Source organism: Arachis hypogaea, chromosome 17 (genome assembly GCF_003086295.3).
Source record: "Arachis hypogaea cultivar Tifrunner chromosome 17, arahy.Tifrunner.gnm2.J5K5, whole genome shotgun sequence".
In the NCBI taxonomy this organism is placed as follows: domain Eukaryota; kingdom Viridiplantae; phylum Streptophyta; class Magnoliopsida; order Fabales; family Fabaceae; genus Arachis; species Arachis hypogaea.
Genome location: NC_092052.1, coordinates 115508097 through 115523451, shown reverse-complemented (window position 1 = coordinate 115523451; position 15355 = coordinate 115508097).

Sequence of the window (15355 nt, the reverse complement as noted above, 5' to 3'; positions counted from 1 at the left end):
CACCATCAAGCCCCTCACTGTAACCCCCCACCACTCACCCTCTCACCCCCTCACCGTGACCCCCTACACCCTCACCCCACTTCCTCACCGTAACCCCCCACCCCTCACCCCACTCCCTCACCCTCTCACCGTAACCTTCCACAACTCACCCCCTCACCCCCTCACCGTAACCCCCCCACCCCACTCCCTCACCGTAACCCCCACCCCCTTCCTCATGCCCCTCTCTTCATGGTCATCATCATCATCATCAACAGATTTCATCAACAACAAATTTTTTCAAAATTCAGAAATTCAAATTTCAGCAATAACAAATTTCATCAACAACAACAGATTTCATCAAAAATCCAGTTCACAGAAGAAGAAGAAAAAAAAGAAGAAGAAGAAGCGGTGATGCGGTGCGATACGGTGCGGCAGGACGGTGGTGCGGTGGTGCGACGGTATGGAAAAGAAGAAGAAGAAGAAGAAGAGGAAGAAGAAGATGTTTGTGCGGTGGTGCGGTGCGGTGCGGCAAGACGGTAGGACGACGGTGCGGTGTGGTGCGGCAGGACGGCAAAGCAGCAGGGCAGGGCGGTGGTCCCCCTTCTCTCCCCCCTCCTCCCCCCAACTTTTCTCGCGGTCTCCCCCCCCCCCCCGCCCTTTTTTTCTCTCCCCAGTCCCCACCCCCTTTTCTTCTTTTTTATTTATTTATTTATTTTATATTTATTTTATTTTTTAATTTTTTAATAATAAAGGGTAATTTGGTAAAAAAAATAAAATTGAAGTAAAAAAGGACGATTTTATAGCGTTTTGTAACGTTGAGGATGATTTTAATAAGAAAAAAAAGTCAGGGACGATTTTGATTTCGACCCCAAACCTTGGGGACGAAAAAAGTACTTATCCCTATTCTGAAATTATTGGCTAATGTTAAAATTAAGCTCCGTCATTCCGAATAATTGGAAAAAATATGAATAAGACAGCATGAACATTGAGTAATTAGTTGAAGCAGTAATTGCTAATAATAATATTATAAACAACAAATAGAGAAGTTTTCAATAATATATGAAAACAATTGAAAAAGAATAAGAAAAAATGTAGCTTATTAACGTGTCAATAGGAATAAGTAATTATGTATTATGCTGTTTTGCTAAAAATCAATAAAAAAAAGTGTCATTACCATGGTAAGTCGCTTAAAATTTTTATAGTCAGCAACATAAGAAGAAAAAAGAAGAATTCGGCATAATAATAAATATTATTATTAGAGCAAAGCAATGTAAAATAAGGAATAAAGCGAATACTTATTCACGAGTAATACGTGAATTTAAAATGAACATAAAAAAATTCACTATCACCGAAAAGATAGAATAAATGATAAGTTAATAAATTGTAAAAGATTGTTAAATTTGGTTAAGAACTCGAATATAATTCCAAATTTATGAATTTCGGTGGAGCATAAATTAGTTTATTCAGCCCCTTTCTTATTTCTCTCGTTTTTGCTCCCGTCAGTCAGAAGATTGGCCATTTTCTTTGCCTCCACTTGGAGAGTGATGTTCATTGCCACCAGTTCATCATGAGTAAGTGGGGGAACAACATCATCAGCCGTGGACCTGCAAAAATAATAACAAAAGGTTGTCGTGGGGTTATTTAATTTCTGCCCCACGGTGGGTGCCAAATGTTCCTGTGTGAAAATAGACTCCGAGGTATAGCCTGTTCTATTAGTGCTTGAACTTGCTTTCCTTGGGAGTGAGAGGAAGGAACATCGTCTTCTTGTAAGGATGGCGGCGTTGGACACCTGCAAAGGGACTCCAACGCTCAAGTTAGTAAGAGTGTGAATAATAGAGATGATATTCAGAGTGAATAATATACCTCCTTCATGTCAAAAGTGATATTTATAGAATTGCTGTGCTACATGCAGTTACTTAGTGGGCCTAATTATGTGATAACTGCTCTTTAGTGAGCTTCTTTAGAGAGATTCCTGTGCCCATTTGGGTTGGCACGTAGTTACTTGATTTTATGGGATAAGTCCGTTAGGAGAGCAAAACACGTACTCTCCACGTACTCCTGATATAGCACGTGTGTATTTAGTTTTAACTAGATTCCGATTTATAGTTTGACCTGAGCTGAAGTATAGCCAACGGACGGAACAACTTCTATTATATATATTAATTTTGAGAATCCTAAATTTTAGTCCTTTATTTTTCTATCGTAGGATTAGGATTTAGAATTTTTAAAATTAATATATATATATATATATATATATATATATAATAAGAGTATTTTAATCATTTTCTATAATAAAGGTATTATAGTCATTTTTTATAAAAAAAATAATATTAATTTAGACCAGTTCAAGATTTGATTCACTATTTTTTCAATTAAATTAATTTGTCTAGCCTAATTTTAACAAAAATAACATGATTTAATCGATTATATATGTTAAATTTTAATTACTGAAAAATATTTTTAAAAAAAGAAGTTTTAGGCGTCTTTATGTAAGTGGCTCCCAAATTTTTTTGACAACTAAATTTAATTAAGTTGGTCTAAATCCAACAAAAATCAACTTTATAACAGAGAGAGTATACATACATGTTGGCGCCACTGCTCACTAACGCAACAAGACGTTTTGAAGTCGCCACATTAATATGAAAAATTGTTCCTTTCTCAAAACCACAACAAAGAAACTTCAAATGACGCTCAAAATCTCTCAAAAATCTATAAAAATTTCGCAAAAACTCAAGAAAATTTTGGAGCTACGTTCGAAATCTTCAACAAGAAACACCGAAAGAGAAGACGAAAGATCATTGAAGGTACTCAAAAACTAATCTTCCATATTTTTTCACTTTTCTCTTTTGCATTTTTTTTATCGCGAAACAATAAATAGTCTTATTTCTATGTATTTAATAGATTCAGTTTATGTTCTCGCAATAACATAGATATTACTGTTCTTTTTATACTGTTTATTTTGTGATAACTGTGTTAGGTCGGTGTACGAATGTTGTTGTAGTGCTTCTGGTATCATTTAACCTATATTAATCACTTTTTCTGATCCAAAATTGATTTGCATGTGTTTTTATACATGTTTGAGTGATTTGTATGCTTTGAACTGAGTTTGTGTCTAATAATCAGTAAGTACTTTTAGTACATTTTGACTGAATTGTGGTGGAATTTGTATTTTTGTCCTGAATTTGGTGTAGTTAGGGCATAAAATGTTGTTGTAGTGATTCTGTTGTCATTTTTGCATGTTTGAGTGATTTTCATGTACTTTTGTGCATATTTTTGTGATTTGCATGCTTTGAACTGAGTTTGTGTCTAGTAATCAAGAAGTACTTTTGGTGTGCATTTTGTCTGAATTGAGGTGTAATTAGTGTTGTTGTCCTGTATTTGGTGTAATTAGGCCATAGAAGGTTGCTGTAGTGCTTCTGGTGTCATATTTTGCATGTTTAAGTGATTTTTATGTGTTTTTATGCATGTTTGAGTGATTTACATGCCTTAAACTGAGTTTGTGTCTAGTAACCAATAAATACTTTTGGTGCATTTTGACTGAATTAAGGTATAATTGGTATTTTTGTCTTGGATTTGGTGTAATTAAGCCATAAAATGTTGTTGTAGTGATTCTGTTGTTATTTTGTGTATGTTTGAGTGATTTCATGTGTTTTTTGTGTATGTTTGAGTGATTTGCATACTTTGAATTGAGCTTGTGTCTAGTACTCAAGAAGTACTTTCGGTGCATTTTGACTAAATTGAGGTGTAATTGGTGTTGTTGTCCTGGATTTGGTGTAATTAGGCAATAGAAGGTTGTTGTAGTGCTTCTAGTATCATTTTGTGCATGTTTGAGTGTAGTAATCAAGAAGTACTTTCGGTGTAATTATGAGTTAACTATAGTGTTGTTATCTATTAACCTAATTTTTTATTTATCACAGCAAAAATGACAATAAAAAAAATTGTTGAGAAGAGCATCTTAAAAAAGAAGCCACCAATATATAATGTAAGTATATATATGTTAAAACAACTCTATTTTTGTTGTATAAACATAATTATATAACATAATTTTCATTTATTTACAGAAAACTCATGATTTATAGCACTTCACAAGATCGATATTAGATATACTCAACAAAATGAGTGATGAGAAGAAAGCTCTTGTGGATGAATTGGAATTTGGTGCGATAAGGCATATCCCGAGCTTGAATGTCATCAAACATAAACTGCTGAAAGAACTGACTAATTCCTTTCATTTGTATAATAGCTCTCTGGACATACAGTACAGGAAAATCAAAATCACCCCTGCCAAGACAAGAGATGCCCTTGACTTAAATGCAATCGGTAAAAATTCTTTTTGTAATCTATTGCATTAGTCAAATTTCGGTGTTGTTTTTATATTACTTTTGTGTTATTAAAATATTTTTGCTACTATTGTAGGGGATTTCTTTCCAAACAAAATTATCTATAAAAAAAATCAACGAAGAGCAAAAGAAAATTGTTGAAGGCTTTAAAAGTTCTTCTTTGTCATTTTTGACAAAGTCTTTAATTGAGATGAGTGTGGATGAACCAGAAAATCAATTAAAATTCAAGAGGACATTCATCCTATTTATCCAGAAGTGCTTCTTGTTGCCAACAACAATAAGCAAAATTTTTCTGGTTCACATGCTACTGATTCTTCATGTGGACACTATATAAGAATGGAATTGGGCTGCTCATGTGCTCAACTTCTTCATCAAAAGAATCAGAAGTCGCAAATTGAAAAACAAATACACAGTTGATGGTTGTCGCTTTACACTCATAATTATATATTTTCATGAGTCTAAATACATTAATAGTCTAGCAGATAGAACTCCCAGACTACCATGGGTGACACATTGGATAAGGGAGATGATGGTTAAGAGGATAGAATGTGAGACAAATGATGAAATGGTAATTTGAAAAAAATTATTTCCTTAAATTTTGGTGCAATTATTTAAAATATATTGTGCTAATTAAATAATTTTATGTTTTAGAGCCTCATAAGAAGAGCATAGCTGAGGGGAGAAGCAAAACAAGAAAAGACGAGAAAAAAGAAAAAAAAAGAAGCAAGAAAAGAAGAAACCTGTTATATTGAATTCTTTTTCAAAAAGAGGAAATAATTTTGAGTATCAGTTTGATTTTGAATCTGATTATGAGGAGATACCAAAGAGAAGAAAGCAACCACAAAGAATGATAAAGAAGTAAGTGTTATTTTTCAGTGTCATTTGTAAATATTTATTGTGTTTATTTATCTCGTGTGTTTGCAATTTTTTAGGATGGAATCCAAAAAGAGAAAATATGTTATTATGGATTCATCTTCACAAACAGAAACAGACTCTGATTTTGAGTAAGATTCAGAAGTTATTATCATAAAATTTTTATTTATTTTTTATCAACATTTTCTATATAAACAGAAATGTTTGTATGTATTTTGTCAAAAGCAAAGAAATCCAGGAAAAAATAGAAAGAAGGATGAAGAAAAAAAGTGATAAGCCTACAGAAGGGTATGTGTTACTTTTCGGTGTTATTTATAAATATTTATTGTGTTTATTTGCCTGATCATTCTTTATTTTTCTAGGATGTATGCCAAAAACAAAGATGTTCCAGGAAAGGCAACGCCACTGAAAAAAGAAAGCTTGTTCAATCTAAATAACCAAGAAGTGGTCACGATTCAACAGAAGTTCACTACGATTCTTCACAAACGTAAGATTCAATGTCTTATATTGTTTCTTTGTTAAAATTTCTTAAAAGCTGATATAATTAGTCTAGTTTTACTAAATAATGTTTATTTTGTCCTTAGAATACCACCTGTAAATCTCTCAAGTGAGAATAATCATGTGTTTCAAACACAGTCAAGTTTTCAAGGGTGCGTAAATGCACCAATTGATCCCATATAATTTTTTTTACCATTTCTTTATTTCTTGTCCTATCATAATGTGTTTTTTAATTTGATATCTTTTTTTAAAAAAATTCATTAAGATGTTTTTCAAGAAAAAAAAAAGACAAAAAAAAAAGGAAAAAAATGAGTTTGTAGCCTGCAACTATGTAAGTTCTCATACAACAAAAGTAGTGTTATTAATCAATGATTGAGGTGTTGTGTTGACATAATTTCAGTGCATTTCAGATTTAAAGTACAAGATGACTAGATGAAGCTAACCTTGTTCAAGGAGCTATACTAGTTAAACAAGCAAGAATAGAGAAGGAGTTGCAACTACAGGAAAGGATGGAAGATTCACCAAAATATGACAACTGAGTAAAGTATTCAGTTTAGTTCATAATAATAAGCTTTTATATTTCATTTAATTTTTTTGACTTAATTAACACCAAATTTTATTTATGAGTAACTCAACTATTAATATTGGGACTATCCCGAAGATCAAATGCTTGTGCTACGAAAACAAACTTAGTCCCAATCTAAACCATTGAATATGTGAGTTTTTCAATTTACTTTCCTGTTTTAATCTTTGCATTAATGATTTACCAAAATTTGTTAAGCATCGTACCTGTTTGTCTTCATTAGAGTGCCACTTCGAGCAATTACTCCTTTAGTAGAAACCTTTATCTCCATCCTTCCACATACTCAACAACAAACTACTACACAATCTCCCATAAATAAATATTTGCAAGAAGAAACTATTAAAGTGTAAGTTCTAGTTAAATTCATTTTCAAAGCATAATTCTTTTCGGTGTTTTATTAAACAATTTTATGTCTCATCCTGCAGTCCTCCACAATCTCATCAAGAAGCTCTTGAGGAAGCTCTTCCAGAGAAAACTCAGCACAAAGTCCCTCTTAATACATAAGTTTTAATTAATTTTTTTTTTAACAATTTCGGTGCATTCTTAAACAATATTATGTGTCATCCTACAGTCTTCCACTGACTCAAGATCTCAAAGCTAGATTACTGATGGTTGCAAATGCTGCATTGGATGATGACTTTGGTGCACCATTCTTTAACCTTGGCATAAGTCAATCAACCAATGAAGCTACAATTACCTAAGAGGATGAACCACCATGCGACAAGGGAAAATCTCCAAAAATTAAAAGTCAACAGAGCCCTATATTGGTTGATGAGTTAAAAAAGCTGGTAGAGGTTATGAATGTTGGGATTGCAACAACATTGTAATATGCCAAGGAGACAAGTCCACAACCAATATAAGATGTGTAGTCAAGTCTGAGCATTCTTGAAAAGTTCAAGACTCAAGTAAAGCAAAAGAAAATAACAGAAGAGCTTAATGACAAATGCTATCATTGGTCCACAAATATCAAGAATTTCAAATATGAGAATAGCAATGAATGGAACATCATATTCAGGTTGGACCATAAAAATCTATTGGAGGGAGCTAGATATTACTTCGCATCTTTAAGACCAAAAGAATTTATAGAAAATCTGGTAAATTCTTCTGCTATAACACTAATGCTTTTTTTATGAGTTATTGTGCTATATATGTAATAAATTTTGGTCCTTTGTTTTTATAGGTAGTTTCCGCAGTGTGTCTAATTTTCAGCAAGAAAAAATCTAAAAGATAGGATAGATATACTGTGTGCCATTGGATATTGTGGTAAGCTCTACTATTATTAAACTTTAACCTCAATTTCAATGCATTTTGTAGAATAATATGTTGATGAAGCATGGGCACAATTATATTGATCCAGCAACCAAGAAAGCCTACCACATTAGTGAATATAAGAAGTACCTATCTTTTCTTGACAAAAAAAGTTAGCATCCATCTATCTTTTCTTGACAAAAAAAGTTAGCATCCATCTATTTGTAAGTTTTCATTTCAAAAACTTCTTAAATAATTCTTTCATTCGGTGTCATTTAGACTAAAATATTGTCCTATTTTTTCAAACTTCAACTATTTGTCCCAATTTGCCATGGAGGACATTGGTGATTGTAACACCCTAACTACCAAAGCTCACGCTTCCGGCTGCGCGACTCTGATAGCTTGGACATTATGACGACTCTTATACTATTTAATACTAAAATATGAGCCTATTTAAAACTTTAAACCGCAACACCGCTCCAAAGTACTTTTATTATGTAACGTACATCCATACATACAATACAACTTACAAAAACTCTCAAAGAGTACATACATATATATACATAAATAACTTTACCAGCATTAGCCAATACAATTCCTATCCCTCTTACAGAATACATATAGATAAAGGCAAGGGAACAATAAGCAATAACTAAAGCAATACAAAACATCACAACGTCAACTAGATAAGCTCTTCGTGACTTCTGCGTCCATATCCTGAAAGGGAAAAATTGTAAAGGGGGTGAGAACATCATCCTCGAAAGGGTTCTCAGTAGATGGTTTTTGGGAATTACTGTAATATGATACGTGAAGGTAAACCGTACCAGTGATTAATAACCGTCTTATGCCTCTTTTTTCAAAAATAACGGTTTACAATAAAAGTAAAGTCTGAAATCTTTTCTGAAAGAGGGACTGTTCAATTATGAAAAACTCAAAAGCCTTTCAAAAGGGTTTATCTATGCTGAACCAAATTAGCGTTTCATACTTTTCCAAACCAAAAACACAAAAACGAAACCAACCATTGGTCCATCTCATTTCAACTGCGGCCCTAGGCCCAAACAATCCAACAGCAGCCAATCCACCACAATCCAACAGAGTTTCAGTCGCAAACACAAGTAGGAAGGTTCAAGCACAAACAAACAATTACAGCAAGTAGAACAATTAGCAGTTAATCACAAGAAATCACAAAGACAAACCAAGTACAATATGCACACCCAAACAATGTCATATAAATGCATATGATGCATGCCTGTCCTAGTGGCTGATGATATCATCTGTCGATTATATAGCCAACCCGACAAGTCCTGGTAGCTAACCATTGGACTGTCCCTCTATTGTGCATCCCAACTCGAGTTATTTCTCGATCATCATCATGATCATAATCATAATCCATATCCAACACCCTCACTGGTGTATATTCACGGGGGCGAGCTCATCCAAGTGCCCGGCCACACTTACGACATAGGGTCAGCAGAGTATCGAGTCTCCACCTGGAGCACATGGTGGCTAGCCACTGCTTTCTTCCAGGGAAACTCATGCCTCAGATAGTGGAAGTGCAAATTCACAATTATCAATATTTCAGCATATATACATTCATTCTCAGCCATGAATCAACATTCATCTCAGCCATCCGGCTTAAATTCATAATTCATAGTCAGCCATCCGGCTCATAACTTATTTTGCAATCAGCCATGATTCATTATCATACACGGCCATTCCGACTCATAACAAAATAGCACTTCCACCATTCAACATCATCAAATTCATAAAATCGGCATTTAAGCCATAAATCACTTTTTCTCAATCATTTCACTTTGAAATCGAATTTCAACTCTTTTCAGTCTTGGCTTTAAAGATCTCATTTCTCAAATCATCTCAGGCTCATAAGCCACTTTTACTCAAAGTAAGTTCCCTTTTTAAAACAAAGCCACCCTCGGCATTCTCTTTCCAAAACTTCCACAACCATGGCAAGTTAAGGATTCATTTTGAAATATTCACAATCATCCATCCAACAACAGGATTTTATAACAAAATTTTCTCGGCAGAGTCTCAAGTCTTTAGGGGAGAATAACATAACTCATTTCGTCAAATTCACTTAAAATCATTAAAACATTGGCTTCCTGATTTGAGTAATAAAATAGGATCTAAGCCAAACTGAGTCATGTAATCAATTACTCCTTTCAAAGCTGTTTCCTTTACTTAAGCAAAACCAGCTTCAACCCCATGATAAATTCTAAAGCACTTCAAACTGCTAAAAATTGTTTCTCTTGCAAAAATTCAAAATTCAAGGAGTACTTAAAACTTTTCCCAAAACGTTTTAAAATGAAACTTGTCAATAGACGTTCAAGTTCTTTCAAAGTCACTGAAACTCCTCTAATTGAAACCCTCCAGTCAAATCCAAAAACTTAGCCCTTTTTACATTTGAAACAGCTTTAAAACATAAGTTTCATCTAAATAACTTTTTCCCAAAGAGATACAATGCTTTTCTTAAGAAACAAGACTAAATCACAATTTCCTCTTTAATAATTCATTTTAAAAACATGAATCATCCTTTTCTTGATAATTCAAATAAAATGGTAGAAGTTTTTAACTCATAATTTTTCTAGACAACATTTCAATAAAGTCCCAGATTCTACCGGAATTTTGGCAAAACTTCCCCTAAAACTTGGACTTTGCCACCTGGTTTGGGTCCCAACTAAACTGTTCCACAATCCTTTTCAACAGTCCAGATCCAAAAATCAGTTCAAAAGCAAGCTAAATCCAACAGTCACCTCATTTTCATATTTCAAGGAAACTGTTTCAAAATCAATTCATTATCAGCCGATAAAAATCATTTCCAAAGCTTTAAAGAAATGGTTCAACAATTCATTTATCAAAATCAAATCAATTAAAGTTAACCAGGCTGAGTCCAAAAGTGTATTCTATTTTTCACATTACCTCACATCAATATCTATATGTAATAATTCTAATATATAAAATATAGTTTTCGGAATTTGCCCCTACCTCAAAATGCAAAACCATAGTCCAAACTCCTCATAAATTTCTTTTTGTCTCAACCCGAAATAATTGGCAATCAAAACTTTGGCTCTGCTTGCTCTCTCAAAAGCAGAAATAGCTACAAGCGGCACAAGCAAATCAGATTCTAACTCCTAGAACCATCAACATCGTAAGCACTTTATTACACGGAATAGAACACTAATGCAGGGCTTTCGAAACATAAATACTTACTGAAACTAAGAAAGAACGCTTGAATCAAAACAGCGGCGTTCTCCGAGCCAGTTCGGCGGCGGCCCGATAGCCACCTCAAGTGACAGCGGCGACGAATTCCGACCACGACAACTGAAACCAACATGCAGTGACTATAGTATTCTCGGAATTCAAAATGGACCAAAACTAATCACAAGACCCTTACCACGACTAAGAAGAAGTGACCGAGCCAATTAGCGGCATCCCCGGCGGTGGTTCCGGTGGCCACGACACTGCTCCTGGTGACCAGAACAGCGGCAAAGTTTCCTCCTCCTCCGGCTGCAACAGCAGCGGTGTGTTCCGGCAACTACAGACCTCCGGCAACAGTGCAGAAGCTTCAGCTAAGCACCGCAGAACAGCAGACCAGCAGTGGCGGAGGTAGGTGGCAATGAAAGGCAGTGGCAAAGGTAGACTTCTCCTCCATCGCGTTCTGGCCCTCCGGCGGCGCCGTACAGGGCGATGGCAACGACCCCCATTCACGGCAGTGGTGGCTTCACCCTCCCGAGCGCGTTCTTTCTTCTTCGTCTGTGGCTATGGGTCGCGCTCCCTTCAGTTCGCAGTTCTGTCTCTGACGCGGCGCAAGGATGATCGGCGACGACGGCCAGATCTCCAGCGACGGCACGAGGATGCATAGCGGTGGCTTCTGCAGCAGCTCCTCGCGAGCGCTCTCCCTTCTTTCCTCCATCGATGGTGACAACGACGGCGCTGGCAGCGAGGAAGACGATCGGCACGGTGACGGGCTCGACGGCTGCGTCGCCCTCCTCCCCTCTCGGATCTCCCTTCCTTGCTTCCCCCTTCTCCCCCTATCCCTTCCCTTCTTCGTTCCTTTCTTTTTGCAACTATTGCTGCTGTGTGTTGCGGCTGGGTTTGGGAGCTGAGTGTAGGTGGAAGGGAACCAGGTCGGGTAATGGGTCACTGGGTTAGGGTTTCATTATTTTGAAAATTAGGGTTAGGGGTAATTTGATAATTTCAAATAAAATTAGAAATAATATAATAACTAAAACCCAAATTAAATCCAACACTAATTGTATATAGAAAATACTATTTGCTCATCAATTTTATAAATTATTTTTAATAAAATGTCCAAATCAAATAATTAGAAATAATATAATTAAATCATTTATCTTTCCAAAACAGCAGTATCAATATTTTAAAATATTAATTATTTAGTCCAAGTCATATAAAATCCTTATTGTTTCATAACTATCAACTTTATAGTTTAAATATAGAAAATAATCTAATAATTGTAAAATTGGATAATAATCTAACTTATTCCAAATTCAATAAATCAAAACTTGCTTTAATTATCTTTAATAAAATAATTTCTGAAATTAAGACTCAAATAATTATATGATTTGAGACTTGATCATAATAAGACTTTTCAAAAGTTCTGGGTCTTACATTCTACCCACCTTACAAAAATTTTTGTCCTTGAAAATTAAGGTAATACATAAGATCGTACATAGTCTTAGTACTTTTAAATACTTTTAGAAAAGTAAGAAGTCTTAGCATTTATGTATAAATGCTCAATTACCGAATATCCATAAGATTTAAATATAGGGGTAAGGCATAGTGTAAGGCAGAAGATACCAGCTAGGCTCGATGCAAAAGGTCACATAATCTCAAGACTTTACAAAAACTTGAGGAAACAAAATAGGGTGTAAATCAAGGTAGGCTTTCACAAAACGAAGCTGTTAAAGGCTACAAAGCATGCTAGTATTATACGGCGGACATAACGTTCGCTCATAGACCTCGTACCCATTTCAGAACTTCAACTTCCCAACTCCACCAATCACTTTATAGCCTCATAGCTGATCATAAGCCTAACAGCCACAAGCTCATAACGTCGTACACCTACCGCTTCACCTTCTATATACAGATATCGCGTCTTAAAGAACTAACGCATCGTATTACTACGCCTACAGATCGCACATGACATCAAAATAATTCTCGAGTCTACCCAGAAGGATACAATGTTCTAGAAAGGAGAGACAATGTCAAGGATAATACTCATAGATCTGAGAAAATGTATCCAATTCCAAGTAAACAAAGATGCTTAACAATGAAGTATGCTAGAAATAAATCAATTGACAACTTCAAAGATAACCCTTAGATCAAAGAAATTTAATAGGATCAATAAGAAGAAAATCAACGCATTAGTTTGAAACAAATTCAAGTTGAGTCGAAGAAGTATGAGATTTATAGAAGAGAATATCTCAAACCCAAGACAAAGCTCACTGAACTCAAGAGCACGATTAAAATACTTCCGAATACATTGTTCATAAAAGAATAAAAAACTTGCGGAAGAATCACTTCGCAATCTAAAAGAAAAGTTAAGTAACAAATTTCTCAGTTCTTCAATTTCTCATCTCTTACTGATTTTGATCCAGATCTGAATCATGCATATGTAATTTCTTGCCTCTGGTTCATCCTCTCGTGGCCTGCACTGTCATTGCGTCATCCTCTTCTCGTCAGTTCCATCTTTTGCTCATACTATGGCTTGGTGAGTTCCAGTTCTCTTGTTCAGTTATTTTTTTGATCCTTCAATCCTCTTTAATCTTTACTTGATAATTAATCTATACTTAATTTTATGTATAGTTATTAGTTAATTTAGGTTTTTAATTGGTTATTTAATAGTTAGGTTTTGAATTTAACTTTGTTGTTTATTTGAACTTTAGGTTTTGAATTTAGGTATAAATGAGTTTAATTGCTCCTTTAATCCAAAGTATGTTGTATTGTATCTTCAAAACTGAAAGGATATTTTGTTGGTTCATAGCTATCATACGGAAAACGGTCTCCTTAGTATAGATTCAATACATCAAAGGTGGTAATTAGAAGCAAGTTAGTTTGCTAACATTTTCATCTCCTTTTGTCAGATTAGCCAATCTTCCTAAAGAAGTGAAAGAGGACTTTGAGGATCCTCATAGTAGGTAAGTTACTCAGTAGTTAAGACTTCTTAATTCTTACTAATAAATTTTCACTTCACATACATATTCTGCTTCATTCTATGACCTCGAATATATTGTTATATTTTTGCACTACTCCACTGCTCTGTACATGAAACTTTTAAAGCAACAAATGACTTGTTCTTCATCTATCCACCATGAATTATTAGGTACAATTTTACTTGGAGTCATGGGAAAGAGAAACTTGAAATTGGGAAGCCTGGTAGATCTTTCATCTATTTGATATAAGTTCTTCGATGGATTCTCTTTGAGAAGATATAAATTTGCGTTGGGATACAATTTTGCTTTTGGCTTCTTCCAGACATTTTTGTCGTATAAGTTATTTTCGTACTATGGAATTGTGAGTGCTGTGAAAGTAAGTGGAGTATGAAGCTTATTTCGTTTCATAATTCTTCAATTATAATAATAATAAGTTTTACTTAAGATTTGGTCGGGTAAATTTTTTATTTTTTAAAAATTTGTTTTTAAAATATAACTTTTAATTATCAAGTGTGTATATATTGGCAAAATTTTCTTATTTTAAAAACAAAAACCTGAACTAATCTAATTTAAATATTTTTATTGTTGATAACTCTGATTTATACTAACTTAAAAGTTAAAACAAATCAGCCTAGTATCTTTAGGATCTTTGACTCAAATTGCAACATATATATTGAGCGTTATAGATATCCCTAAGATCTTGTTAATTAATTTAAATTATCACAACATTAGATATCTCTTTTATTCATGGATGATGATTCATATGTAACTTTTAAATATTTAATTTGACTTAGTTTTATTTTAAATATTTAAAATAAATTTAATTTTATTTTTCTAATTAATATCTCTTTTGTTCATATGTAACTTTTGTTCATTAGATATCTCTTTTGTTCATGGATAATGATTCATATGTAACTTTTGTTCATGGGATATAAGGGAATAGTTCATTGTTTAGATATACGACATTCTCACTTTTAGATAATTTATACCTCAGTCAATAAGCTCTTTTTTCCTTATAACTTGTAATTCAGTTTAGGTTGATGCCTATCTATAGCTACACTCATAGATGCCAAGTTAAAAATAGAAGCATTGGCAATTCTGTATCCTATGATCATACACATTTCCTTAGATTTGTGTTTTCTGTAGGTATCCATCATATTGTGGATCAAATATATGGCCCAGCAGTGCACTACTAGAACTCGAAGTGGGTATGGCCTGAAATCCGAACATATTTTACATTTATAGTCTTTATTTTCTGATGCCTAGGTTTATAGATTGATGTGTTCATATAAATTTTCCTTTCCTGTGATTTTATCTGAATGAATGCATAGATGATTTGTAGAATATGAATTGTGTACATGCAACAAGCAACTTATATATTCTCATTTATTTTTATTTATCGTTTGCAGTTTTTTTTAATGGGTGTGTGGGCTCCTTTTAAATATACAGCAGATGTATCTTCTTTGGTTAATTTTTAATTTCTAAATAGTAGTGTGCTCATTTTATTTTTTTTTATCAAATTAAGTGGTTGTTGTAATTCATTTGGTTCAAAACAAGGGTATCATGGTTTTTCTAAATTGAGAGTCTGCTAATTGTGTAAATTCAAAATAATTAAAAAAATGAGGAGGAACTGAAGCTAAAAG